Here is a 13310-nt window from a genome sequence, read left to right on the forward strand (position 1 = left end):
CTGTGATACAACACTGCAGGTTTATTTGTGACTACAGGTCAGTTATGTTAGTTCATGTGCTCATTTGTTTTGTAGTGTTGTCATGCATACTATGAATTGTCCAATAATCTAACTTGTCATTTTTGCAGGCCTTATACCTCTTTTTCATGTTAAAAGAAGATCAGACACAAAAACTGGGATTACATTATCAATACCACACACACTGCTATTCAATTCCAATCAATCAAAATCAACAATTCAAATCAAGGAGTCATAGAGGAGTTCTGACACCTGTTTTCCTCCTAGCTTTTTGGACACTGGGGGGATGCCAGATGCAAGTAGAATACATGGAAATAGTCAGAAATGATGATAGCATTGCTAATGTACAGCATGCTCACTGTTTCATGGCCGCCTTCCAAATCAAAGATAAAGTGGACACAAAGTGTAACTCTCCCATCTCTACCCCATTAAAAGAGCCCGAGGGGAAATGCCTTGCACAGCTCAAATAATTACTGCTGTTTACTTCATTTGGCACCATGTATCCGCCTTGTTTTTCCAGTGAAGATATGGGACATAACTTTGACCGTCTCTACTGTTAATAAAAATGACTCAGTTGCCAGCCTGCAGTCATCATTGGTTTTCTACTTTAATTCTTTCCTGTGTATGTTACATAAATGCAAATAGTGAGCAATAATTATTGTTATCTCTGCATTACTAGCACCAGGTTGCCATGGAAGCAAAAGAGGCGGTTGATGCATCGGCTGAGCAAACACATACTTGGCATACAAAATATGCAGAGGGAAACAATGAGAGAGAGAGGGAGAATGATCATGCTGATCTAGACTTGCATTTCCAAGGCTGTTCCCTGCAAGCAGCTACTATATATAAGGAAAGAGCTGGCAGGGTGCGAGCGGTTGCACCTCCAGGATTCCTTCATCCCTCCCCTCATTCCTCTAGCCCCTGCTGCTGAAAACAAGAGAAAGGCACACAGACCCATCACTGCAACACAGCAGAACACCGCATTGAGCAAATCAAAGAGGATGTGGATTGGATTGCATTAATGGATTGGAGACTGTTAAGGAGCAGCAAGCTTAACTGTGTGTCTGTGTGTGAGTGTGGGGCATGTGTGACAACGGTGGGTGGTTTGACTTAATGGCTGCCACTGGGAGAAAGGAACAAGGCTCGATATACAATTTTAGCTGCAATTGTAACGGCTGGGATGCGCTGCCTACCTGAGCAGTGCGTGTGGGTCGCAGAAGCTCTTGCTTTTCATTTCGGGGGCCATGTTAACAGGTTAGAGAAGCCACACAGCAACGTGAGCAAGACGGCTGCAGCACGGCTACAGCAGCACATCATCTAGAGAGTCGCGTGTGTCACCTATTTTTTCACAGTCCACAGCAAAAAACTGTGAAAATGATTTGATAGTTATATTGACATCATACCAGCTACATTACACCTGTCACTATAGTTTTAATGTTTATATCTGTAGAATATTCCACAGAGCTTGGGCAGCTCTGGTTTAGACAGCTGGGGATGTATCTGGGCTAGTTGGAGCTAGCTAAGCTAAGTATGAGCTAGGTGAATATGGGCACGACAGCTAAGGTCACAGTTTCATACAATGTTTCAAAATAACTGTATATGTTAAAAGTGAAGTTTCATGCCAGCAGTGTAGCACAGGGTAAAGGAAAAATATCTGTCAACACTTCAACCAGAAAGGTAAGCAAAACAAAAGCATGGCTGTTAACTCTTCAACTCGAATCCTGAAAACTCACTGGCTTTAAAATCTACCAATGGATTCACTAAATTCAGATTGTACTAGAATTAAGAATTATTTTCTGTATGCTGTTGCATTAATCAGCCATTTTGTCTTTGATAATGACATTAATTTCAAGACAATTCCTGAAGGGAAGCTGTGCCGGAACAAATGCCGTTATCTAAAATGGATTTTTTTTTTCTTTTTTTTTTGGAAGGCTGAATATGAAACTCATGACGAATGATGAAATTACTCGTTAAAGTGAATATTTTGAACTTTCAGGATTAGTCTGTGCTCGATGTGTTAGATGTGCTTGGCTTGAGTCATGTCACTAACCCCTGAATACAGGCTGGCAGGTAGATTGGCTAACCGTCCATCTCTATTTGTTTTGCTTGTCACTTGGCTTGTAGTGCATGACATCTTTCCTGAGAACGGTATGTGTGTGCAGTTCAAAGCTATTTAGTCTGAATTATTCTTTCCTGCCTTTTCCCAGTCACCTATTCCCTCCAAGACATATTCTTCCTGCAATAGGTTATTTCTTGCATATGTGCAAGAAATGTGTGTGTGCATATGCGTGATCTGCCAGTACAGTGATCCCATCCTCTGTTCAATTGGTGTAATCCTGTAATTTCCTCCAGTAGGGAGGTTCCCACTTGCACTTAATCTTATATAAACTAGCTCTTAATCCGGGAAATCTAATAACCATCGTATTGTTTGTGCTGCTGTGTCTGCAGGTTCTTCTGTGTGCCTTTACTTCTGGCCTCTATGGTTTTCATTGAGTGTTATCATGTTAAGACAGGTGACTGACAGGGGAAAGTCAGCACAGGCACATGGAGACCATGGATGGCAGGGTTATGTGTATATTATCTGAATACAATTTCATGATGAAAGGATCCAGACACAATCCAGTAGACATTCAGTCCAAAATGCATGAACAACCCACAGAAAGCTGTTGATTCATTTCAAATTAACTGGCAGACATGCTTATCTGGAACCTTTTCTCCATACAGTAGGTACATGTAGAAAATACATCAGTTCCAAAGTTTCACTGCACTCTGACTTTTTGATTGACACCTCACTTGACCAATTAGGATCTTCCATATCTTGTCCATAGTTTACAACAGCCAACAACAGCCAACAAGAGTCCACATTGAAAAGAAGAGCCTGGCCCCCTCTTATGTCATGTCAAGATCAAGCCAGTTGCAACTGTTTGTGCAGAGGACTGGTGCTTCGAACAGCAAATGAAATTTTGAAAACGACGATATGCTGCTTGAGTAGGTAATTTAAAGCCAAATCAAGGAATTCAGCGCAAATAGGGTTTGAAATGATATATACAGTCAATGGCCTCAATATAAAGATGGATTGCCTAAATATAATTCTAGATATTTATTTGCAGAAAAACAGTGTACAGATTTCCTAAATGTAAATATTGATGTTTATCTAGAAGCCAAGAGAAACCCTTACAAAAACATATGGATAATATTCATTTTCTGTGGTATTTTTATCAATTCTTACTGAACTTGGACCAAAGGTGAGGCTTCATACTGTGGTCTTGTTGTTTATAGTCATCTGTAGGCAGATATTTGAAAAAAAAAAAAAAAAAGTACTCAGGCAGAAATAAACCTTCTCCTTCAGTGTGTTCACACTTCTATTACTCAATGTCAATAGTAATCACCTCTCAAAGGTGACAAAAACCATGCATGTACTCCAAAGTGTTCAATAACATCTTTAAAATTACTTATTTACCCCTTGAATAGGTGTTTTATTCTAATTTTACAGGAATGCAACTTCCATACTGAGCGCTAAAATGACATATATTATCCAGCTCAATGAACAACATGCAAACTGTGCACTTTGCATACATTTGTTTGACTGAACAGCTACTTCAGCATACATACAGTCAGGTGCAGCATGTTGCGTAAGGTTGGGCGTGATCAAAACGGAGTTTGGCTAGAGCAGATGGTCAAAGATTAAAGCCTAAAAGAAGGGAGCTGCTTCCCCTCCCCCTCAAGAGTCAGCCCACAGGTTGCTTGAGAGAAGAAAGGACACACGCGCACAGTGTTGTGTTGTGTTTCCATCACTTTTGAGGACATTACACAGGCTTAAATTCATTTCCTGGAGACTTACCCTAACCTAAACATAAACTTATCCTAACCCTAACACAGGTAATGGGGACTTTTGTTTTGTCCCCATAAGGAAGGCCAGGCCCCACAATGTGACTGTGAAAACAAATATACGACCCCACAACATGAGCAATACACGCTCACTCACACAAACACAAAAACACATATTCACAATAATGGATCTGTGATAATCTTTGGTGGTGCCTCAGTTGTGACAGTGGGTATCTGAGAATAAAGCTCTGTGGTATTTGGGGGGTAGTCTGGATCCTGCTCTAAATCGGATTTGGTGACAGCCACACTGAAGCTATCTGATAGGATTGGTCTGTCAAGAAGAGAAAAGTCTAGAATAACACATACGATGAGACACAGCTATCAAAAGTGTTCAGAAAGTACCAGATTAAAGAGAGACACGCCATCTAGTCATCTATTTTAATTGACTACCAAGGGATGTTTGTGTATTTGTACATCCAGTGAATGTGTGAATGTCTGATTTTGTTCTGTGTGGGTCTGTATGCGTGTAGGCACGAGTGTTTATTACATAACCGAAAAGGGCCGACTTGCCTCCCCAAAGACAACTGCTGAAAACATGAAACGCAACCTTCAAAACAATGAGGGGATCATCCACGTTCCTTTCTTGTGTCTAACTTGTAAGCTTTTACGCTCTGAATTCCCACAGATCTCCAACAAGTTCAGAACCGCAGATCACACACTTAACAAAGCGTCTGGCGACACTTTCAGCATTATGATGGGAAATGGGAAAAACCAGCACGCCAGGCAATGAACAAAACTCAGACATCAGATGAGGCCAAACTGTGACTCAGCATTTTGTACCCTCACTGTGTTTAAATATAAAATCAATTAATTTAGCTCAGTTTAAGTTACATTAAATTTCATCACCTGTATTAAAAAGACATTTTGTTTTCTATCCTTCATCAAACTGCGGACAAATACACACATCACTGTCTCAGGTAACATTTACCCTTATAATCGGCAGTATTATCCGAACCTTGCTTGTTTCACAGCTACAAGAAGCCTGACATTTCCTGTTAATCTGAAACATAGTGGCATTTCATTAACTCTCTGTTGTTGTTAATGCAACGAAAGGCATCTCTGACTATCCCTGGAGAAAATAAATGGACTTTTAGCAAGTCTCAGGTGCATTTATGCCTGAAATTGATGGGATTTTTGCATTTTTCTGAACGAATGCTATTATCCAAGACGTGTGTTACTTAACGCAGGTATAAAAAAAGGTCATAACTTGGTATTCACTTGAGTGCTCTCGGTCTCGGGCTGTCATTCAGCAGCTCCTGTACCTGTTCTGTGTCGCAGACCTTACGTTGTATCACCATTAACCTCTGTGCTCTACCAAGAAAAAAAAACACCGAGAGAAGCAGAATGGAAGTAAGAGCAGTAATATTAAAGCATTTCAATGAAGTGATGTGAGAGGCAATTATCCTGACAGAGACGGTAAAACAGGTTTACAGTGGTGTTCAGTATCAGCATGTACAGTATTAAGACTCTTCCCTCTTGTTAGGAAGGGATTCGAAAAAGAATGGCTATATACACACAGTCAAGGAAGATCTTGACACACCGCACATAAAAAATGGCATACCAAACAATAAGCCAGGGCTTAATAACATTTCCATTTAATTCTGCAGGGAACCACCTGAAACCCTGTCAGGAACCTTTAGGAACCGCTTTTCTATTCATCTCTGTCATAGATTATTGCATCTTGATTGACAGGATCTCTCAGATGAGTGCTGGACTCTGCAATCAGATTGCGAGGCCTGTCATCAGTGCATGAAGGATACCTGATAGAGAGACGAAAGAGGAAAACATAGAGAAAGCATGGGGATATTACATATTTCTTCTTTAAATCCTTGGAGACCATGAGGCGGTGGGTGGTGGGAATTTGATGGGCACTAGGTGGGAAGATCTCTGGATCATCTTTGATCATCTCGGGGGTTTTGACTCTCTGATAATGAGCGAGTTGAGTCCCAGTGTCTGCACTGCTCACACACACACTATCAGTTTGCTGCATTTTATCAGGTCTATAATTGTGTGATGCTGTCAATAAGAAGCCTGTTTCCCAGTAAGTACATGTGCTTATGTAAAATTATTCATTACTAATATGTCAATGGAAGCACATTGAACATGCTAACCCACATTCGACAGCATCACCCATATGAAAAGAAATGTATCACTATGCATTTTGTTTTTTTTTTCCTGATCTACCAAATAACACGTGACTCCCAAACTGGAGTATGAACCGAACTGTGTACTGGTACATCCCTACTGTACTACAGTGGTGGTTGTGTTCGAGAGATATTTTCAGTGCAACCACAAAGGAGTTTGCTTATGGGAAAACAATCATAAACCTGAGGTATCTCTAACTGACAGGCCATTTAGCTGCATCTCTATGCCCACACACTCCTCTATGGAGCTTGTTATAAGGCCTTCTGCAAAATGCAGGAAACCACTCAGTGTAACTGAATTGGATGGAGCAGGCTGAAAGAAATCAAATTACAGCATTATGTCACAAAATAAAGCCTGAGATGCACTAAACATCACACATGAGGTATCAAAGTGAAAGACACAGAGGGTGATTTGTTTTCCTTTAACACAAGCACAGAAAACTGTAAATGATACCCACACACAAGCATACACTCCCACACGCAGACTGAGTGATACAGCGCATCAACACTGATGCACACACACCAACACACTCTTAGCTATCGCACAGATGCAAGACACATACACGCGTACTTGTTTCCTTGAGCAGAGGAGAGGCAATACTAAATAGTTAGGTGAGCTGTGACTCACCCTTATGTTTTTCCTGGTTCAGCCCACACATGTTTCTCTATGCGCTCTCTATCTGCTCTGTACTGTTGGGTGAAGAGAATATGGCTCTATAGATATACTTACATCCTATAGACTTCTGACATCAGGCTGGTGCCAAAAATAAAATCGCCATTCAAAATTCCATTCGCATCTTTTATCTATTTCTTTACTGCTTTCCTATATGTGTTATGCAGCAAGAGCACAAACACTTTCACAGCAAGTCGTGCCTCAAAATGTGCGAGGATCTTCTTATGCTCTGAAAGAGAAACTCCAACAACACCTGTAGAGGGTGACAGCTGACCTGTTGTCATCTCTGCAACTTCTTCAGTCTACTTTTAACTCTAGAAGCATTTTTTTGGAGCTCTGAAGCACACAGTATGGCCTAAACAGGCTGACATTTGCATGAAACACAGAAATGATCGTGCTGCATTTTCTATATGTGTAAATACAGACTTCCCCAGTCCCATTTCATGCCACAACTTAAGCAAGAGCTTCGATCTGAGTGTGCGGGATATCGTGAAAGCACAAAACGCTTGCATACCGGAATAACACACTCAGCTGCCAGTGAATTAGGTATACCTTGCAAAATGTCTAACAGTTGTATTAGTCTACACTACTTTAGTTGTTATTATGATAGTAAAGCCACGTAGCAAAACTGGACCCAGGCTGCTGAGATAAGGACTCAGCTTTGATGCATGGTACGACCTGTGCCAGGTGAGCTACCGGAGCGGCCCCCAACTGAGTGTATGAATGAGTGTATTAATAATCTTTGGGAACATACTGTTAAGGCTTCAGCATATTAACTCCTGGAAAGGTACTTTTCTAAGAAGTGACATTCCCTCTAACAGTTTCATCAGTGGAGGGGTTCACTTATGGAGGTTCAGTATACTACACACAGCAGTGGTCTATCCTGAACTCAGAGCTGTCAGGAAGACAGATATAGCCCGGGTGTTGGGATGGACTCTTGTGGGTTTGACTGGTCTCAGCCTTCCACAAGCTAAAGGTCAGCTAGTTTGACTTCAAGTGCTCCTCAGGGCAAAAAAAAAAAAAAAAAGACAGCTGAACATTGAAGAATCCAACAAGACACTAAAAAAATGGGAATATCACTGTGCTCTGTAGCAGGTAGAAATGTGTCAGTGTAGTAAGTAGATATCCTTTAGCTGAAGATCAGGTGAGAGATCAGCTATACCACTCTACAGACAAAAAATGGACTTGAGCTTAGACTTGTCAGCAGCCCATTCCCTGACAGGACTGTCAATGCACAACAACTGAGCTCAACGTTCTGCAGTCCATCAACATTTTAATGCAAATCCAAGATTAAGACTTAAACTTTTTATTTTCTTTGACCATGGAACGATTGGTGAGCATTTCATTCTGTGGACATGAGATGTACTGTACAAACGCAGGACAACCTGAGTCTCAAACGTAAAACATGAAATCTGACAGGGAGGCTATTAAGTGGAGGTACTGGATTGGAGAAAAGTGCTTCAGTTCAGTGCACTTTCTCAAAAAGCAAAGGCAGGCATGACTTTTCTCTTCTTGAACCCACCATATGTGACCTTCACTGCCACCACAAAGTTAAAGTTCCATGAATACACAGATCCTTTCTGACACTAAATCCTTTATGAGCCATCCACAGTCCACAGACCTCACTGAGTAACCTGCTGTAACATATAATATAGGTTATTTTATTTTATGTTCAGTAGAAGGAGCATTGCTCAACCAGACATTCAGTCAGAGGTTAAAACCCTGATGTCCGCATGTGCTGAAGTGCCCTGGAGCTTGACACTGACTCCACCATTTAATAACTGCCCTTCGGTAACTGACCATGACCTGAAAACAACCTATAGATGTCAATATCAGTTTATTATCACACAGGCCATGTAGGCATCTGCCCTCCACTGTGAAGCTGAACATAAGCAACCAGCTAATGTTCAATGCCAAGCACTTTATCAGTGACATGCCAGCTGTTTATGGACCCTGTGTTCCAGCTTGTTTTTGTTTACTCTCCCTACCCTTGAGAAGAGGAGAGGTCAACTTCAAGAGCAGAGAGAAGAGTGCGAAATGGCTTTTGAAGTGACATGTGACAATAAATAAAGAAATGATGATGTCATTTATTGATGACGTCACTTATATGTGCCTGTAAAAATACTATTTCTCAAATGAAATGAAAGTGCCACAGTTTTGTAGCTCGAGCCTTCAGTTTATTTCTGTCCTGAACATCTGCTACTTTCCACCACTCTCATCCAACCTCAAAATAAACACGGCTGCATGGAGATGGGGGATTTTCCCTCATGGGTTGCCATATTTTAGTTTGGCAACCCATGAGAGTGGCCCGTGTGAAATATATTAAGTGAATATGGGGTACATAAAATACCACAGTGTTCAAGTTTTGAGGGATTATGTCTAGAAAATCAGAACTCATAGCAACTCTACACATAAATGGTAATGCTATAATAAGATTACCAGTTTTGTGTATCAGATTGGTACAGTTTAAATTAAATGTAATATACAGTATACGACATAAATACAGAACAGCACATTCAAGCACGTTGACCAACAAGCTTCTCTCCTAAAAAACCTGGAGGACTTCACTTCGGCACATAGAGAGGGAGCGAGATTGGCAGCTAGCTGGCAGACATGCCGGCTGATTGTGTTGGTGCTCCTGCCAAAGCTACCACCAAGTGTCTCTCTTCTTTCGTATACAGAGCCTTTCCCACATTCTCCGTCTCACACACATAACACACAAACACACACACAGCAGCATTACGTCAGTCGCTGAATGTGACAAGTGTTGGTGTGTTTTTGTGTATGTATGTGTGTGCCTGGCTGACTAAGTATCTTTGTAGGAATCAGGATTAGGTTGTCTCACTGGCACACAAGGCTTATGTAAATCTGACCTACAGTACGTGGCACCACATGAGTGTGAACCGGCCTGCTGCAGTGCTACCTACACTGGCACCTGTGCCTGGACAGCTCACTCACTGACAGCCAACTGGACTGAAGACAATGAAAATTATCAGTTCAGTGAATGTTTCCTTTAGATACCAATCAAAGAAATGTGATTGCCATATTTTAATGGTCTTTAAAGGATTATCTTTCTACAGCCTGGGCCATACTTTTCCATTTCAATCCAATCCTAACAATTTCACACATGCTATAAATGTAATTGCCGAGTTAGGAATGCAGTGACACAGCAAGACGTGGGATTAATGTACAAGAGTCCATTAGGGCAAGCAACACATGGTCAGACAACAAATCCCCACTTTAACCTAATTATCCAAATTATCTAATCAGGAGCTGAACGCTACATTTGTTACCTAAACTGTCCACTGTTTGTATCCACTAGATCGTCTCTGTAGTGAACTACAGACACTGTAACAGAGGGGATGCTCGCCATCTTTCCTTCACTGTCTCTTTGTGTTGAAACTGTAGTTTCCAACTCGTTTTGAGTATAAGATGTTTCCATCTTACAGCTGATCCACTGAAACATACAGTGATGTTGTGTCTGAGGGGTGAGAGGCGTGTATGTAGAAATTGTCTGTGCCTTAATCTCTGTCTGTCTTGATTTCTTTCTACCTCTGCGTCTGTGGGAATCAGCCAGTCTACTCTGCAGGTGGTCTAAAATGCTGCCACCAGGCTCCTGACTGGCACCAACAAGAGAGTCTATTAATTCCTCAGCACTCGCCTCCCTTCACTGGTTATCAGTCAAACAAACAATTGGTTTTAAAGCTCTGTTTTAAAAGTGCTGCATGTTTTAGGACCATTTTCCTTCTCTGAGCTCCACTGACTTTGCTCCACTTTCAGATTCCCTCACCCAATTACTGGTCCCCAGTAGCCGTTTGCCAGTGAAAACCCAGGGGAAATTTTAGATCTGAGACTGTCTGTCCTTTGTTTTGTTTTTTTGTTGTTTTTGTTTTTAAGTGTTCTGTGTAGAATCCATACCTCCTGGACAGACTTCGACTCTGAAATGGGCTTTATTATCCTATTTAAAGTGCAACCCCAGGCTATGCTAGGCACTCACCTCGTGGTTAATTTACTCACAGAAAAACTCAAGCTATACCTCTACGTTCATCCACACTACTCCTGTAAAAGTTGGATTCATTTGGTACTGCTGCAAACCACAGGAGCAAAGAAAGACCATGAAAAAGACCCTCTCGTATAGGAAAACCAGTCAGCGCTCTGGTTCATCTTGATTCCTCACGCTGACATCTGACTGACATCCAACCTCCTGCTGTATCGACCGCTCACAACACAGGCAGTGATTCATTAGCTCAGGTATAGACCACCAATGCATCACCTTGACATATGCACTTTTACCTGACGTCTCTGCACACGATGAATAATTAATGAATATTCACTTATTATTCAATTGCTTCTATAAATCAGATTGTAACAAGGAATTTTCAGGATGAGTTTTGAAATGAAAGTACTGCTAACTCAGTGGGCAAAAGAACTGGTTACTTCTATCACTGGTAGAGAGCAAGTACGTCATTGTAAAGACAGGCCAGCACATCCCATCTCAGAGGTCCACCTCTCTAAGGCCCTACCAAAGTTTCACAATATCTCTATCAAGTAGTCAGCACTAGAATTAGGTATTTTTGCGTACACAAACACATGCAAGCATGATCACAGAGTTGCAAACATGAGATGCCAATGATAATAATTATTAATTAACCATAGAGAAATTATATAAGAAGATCAAGAAGAAGATACATTTCCATGTTTCAACAGACACACAACAAAATATAGACATCAGCTGCGACATATGTTTGCGTCACCTCTCGTCTGTCCTTCCTCACGGTCTGGCTTGAAACGCGTAATGGCCAAAGAGTCACATGAGTGTAAAACTGAATCTCCTCCTGTGCTTAACAGTTACAGGAGGCAAAAAGTAGACTGAGGTGAAACAATAGAAACTGATTGACAACCAGCCTGGCCCCCCAGGAGTACGAGCCCACACCATCAATGAGGAGGAGCTCCGAGCTGCTGCCTCATCCTGAATGCATCATGCATTTAAATGCATCTGCACGTACTGCTGGCAAAGTGGGCACAACAGAGGGAAATCAAAATAGCCAGCCCCTGTATGTAAATGAGACTGGACTGCAGCCCACAAATTTAATATCCCATCAGTATGAAGTAAAGGATCTCCGAGGTGGAACAGCCCAGACCGCTTTAGCTGCATTTACAATTGGTGGGTTCATGATGAAGCTGAGGTTCAGCGGAGAGATCTGATCTTAATGTGAACACCTTTCACATATGAATTCAAAATTAAATCAGCTCAACAACACGAATGCAGCACCTAAAAACTGGTCATGATGACAATGACAAACATGCACTTATTAAGGTTTAAATTGTGTGATCAGTCTGAGAATAACCAGCTAATATGACTCAGCACCTGTATTTGCACCCCTCTCTCTCTTTCTGTCTCATTAAGCAGCTTTGCTCAGCATATAAACCACTATTTCATTTCCACAGGGGCGTATTCTCAGTGAATTTTTAACAGTGACCTCATGTTATAGCGCTCTATAATGTCTTACAGGATGAATACAGCCTGGTAGCCGTGCACTGCCACCGCAGCAAGCCAAGTTCCCGCAGTGACCGCAATAGGTAGAGCCTTTATGTGGCACAATGCAGACATTATCCTTTCAACTCATCCACAAAACAGGCAATTAAGTGCGTAATTGGACCATTAACAGCTAAGAAATCAAAAAGTCTTACCTATCTCAGAGATTTGCTTGCTTGCTTGATCTGTTGCTCAGCTGTGATTTCATATCAGACTAATTCCGCAACACTGCTCATTTAGACCTGGCAGAAAACAGAGATGAGACAGCGTAAGAACCCAGACCCAGTTCTCCTGTAGACGAACAATGCGTCCTTTCTCCATCCACACAGAGAGGGGCACCTCATCATTTCAGCTTCAATGCCTGCTGAAATACTCATTCACTGCCGGCGAAAGCCTCCCTCTGACCGCCAATGTCACAAGCTTTTGTTGAGTCATTGCCATTCAAACACATTCGCTTGTATTATCACGCTGCTATGCAAATAAATAAGTCATCTTTTTTTTTTTACCTGTTCGGCGCAGTGTCTTTCAGTGCAACTCCCGGTCTGTCGGACACAGAGGCTCCGCAGCCTGTATTTACCGTAATTACTAGACTAGTCACACCGTTGTATTTTGACTGTGCTGTGGTAATTACGGTGTTGCGCTCCAGCAGTTTCCGAGAGATTAGAGGCAGGTTTAACATAAATTGCGTATATTTATTTCAATTTTGGAAAAAGTTAAATGCAACCCTACTGTCTATCTATAGTTTTGCCATCCGGGTTGTCCATACTGTATTTTCACTATTTTCCTCTATGACAGCTAATGCCTATCTTATCTGTCCGGTGAGAGGGAGGGCCCGTCCTCTGCTACCCTGCCCCAGGTTTCTTCCATTTTTTCCAATAAATAGGTTTTTTGGGGCGGGATTTTTTCGTTATCAAACAGGGTCTTGGATAGGAGGTCTCATATGCTGGAGTTAACACTGTGAACCCCCTTGAAGCAACATGTACTTAAGGATATTGGTCTATATAAATAAAGTTTAACTTGAATTGAATGTAACTAGCTTATAGCGTAGCTC

The 13310-nt window shown here is 41.5% G+C and overlaps 1 protein-coding gene across 11 annotated transcripts in view; it reads right to left on the reverse strand.

Moving 5' to 3' along the window:
* The window catches only part of map2 (microtubule-associated protein 2), a 90103-nt gene extending 76982 nt beyond the window's left edge, over positions 1-13121 (reverse strand). For 7 of the 11 annotated variants that reach the window (XM_070976735.1, XM_070976731.1, XM_070976733.1 and 4 more), the window contains exons 1-2: positions 12766-13121; positions 12415-12501 (exon numbers count right to left, since the gene is read on the reverse strand). The gene's annotated coding sequence lies outside the window, so the exon portion shown is untranslated. The remainder of the gene's footprint in view (positions 1-12414; positions 12502-12765) is intronic. The other 4 variants (XM_070976727.1, XM_070976736.1, XM_070976734.1 and 1 more) reach the window with 4 other exon arrangements.
* Between the last annotated feature and the right edge of the window lie 189 nt (positions 13122-13310).

The sequence above is a fragment of the Chaetodon trifascialis genome, chromosome 12 (genome assembly GCF_039877785.1).
Source record: "Chaetodon trifascialis isolate fChaTrf1 chromosome 12, fChaTrf1.hap1, whole genome shotgun sequence".
Taxonomy (NCBI): domain Eukaryota; kingdom Metazoa; phylum Chordata; class Actinopteri; order Chaetodontiformes; family Chaetodontidae; genus Chaetodon; species Chaetodon trifascialis.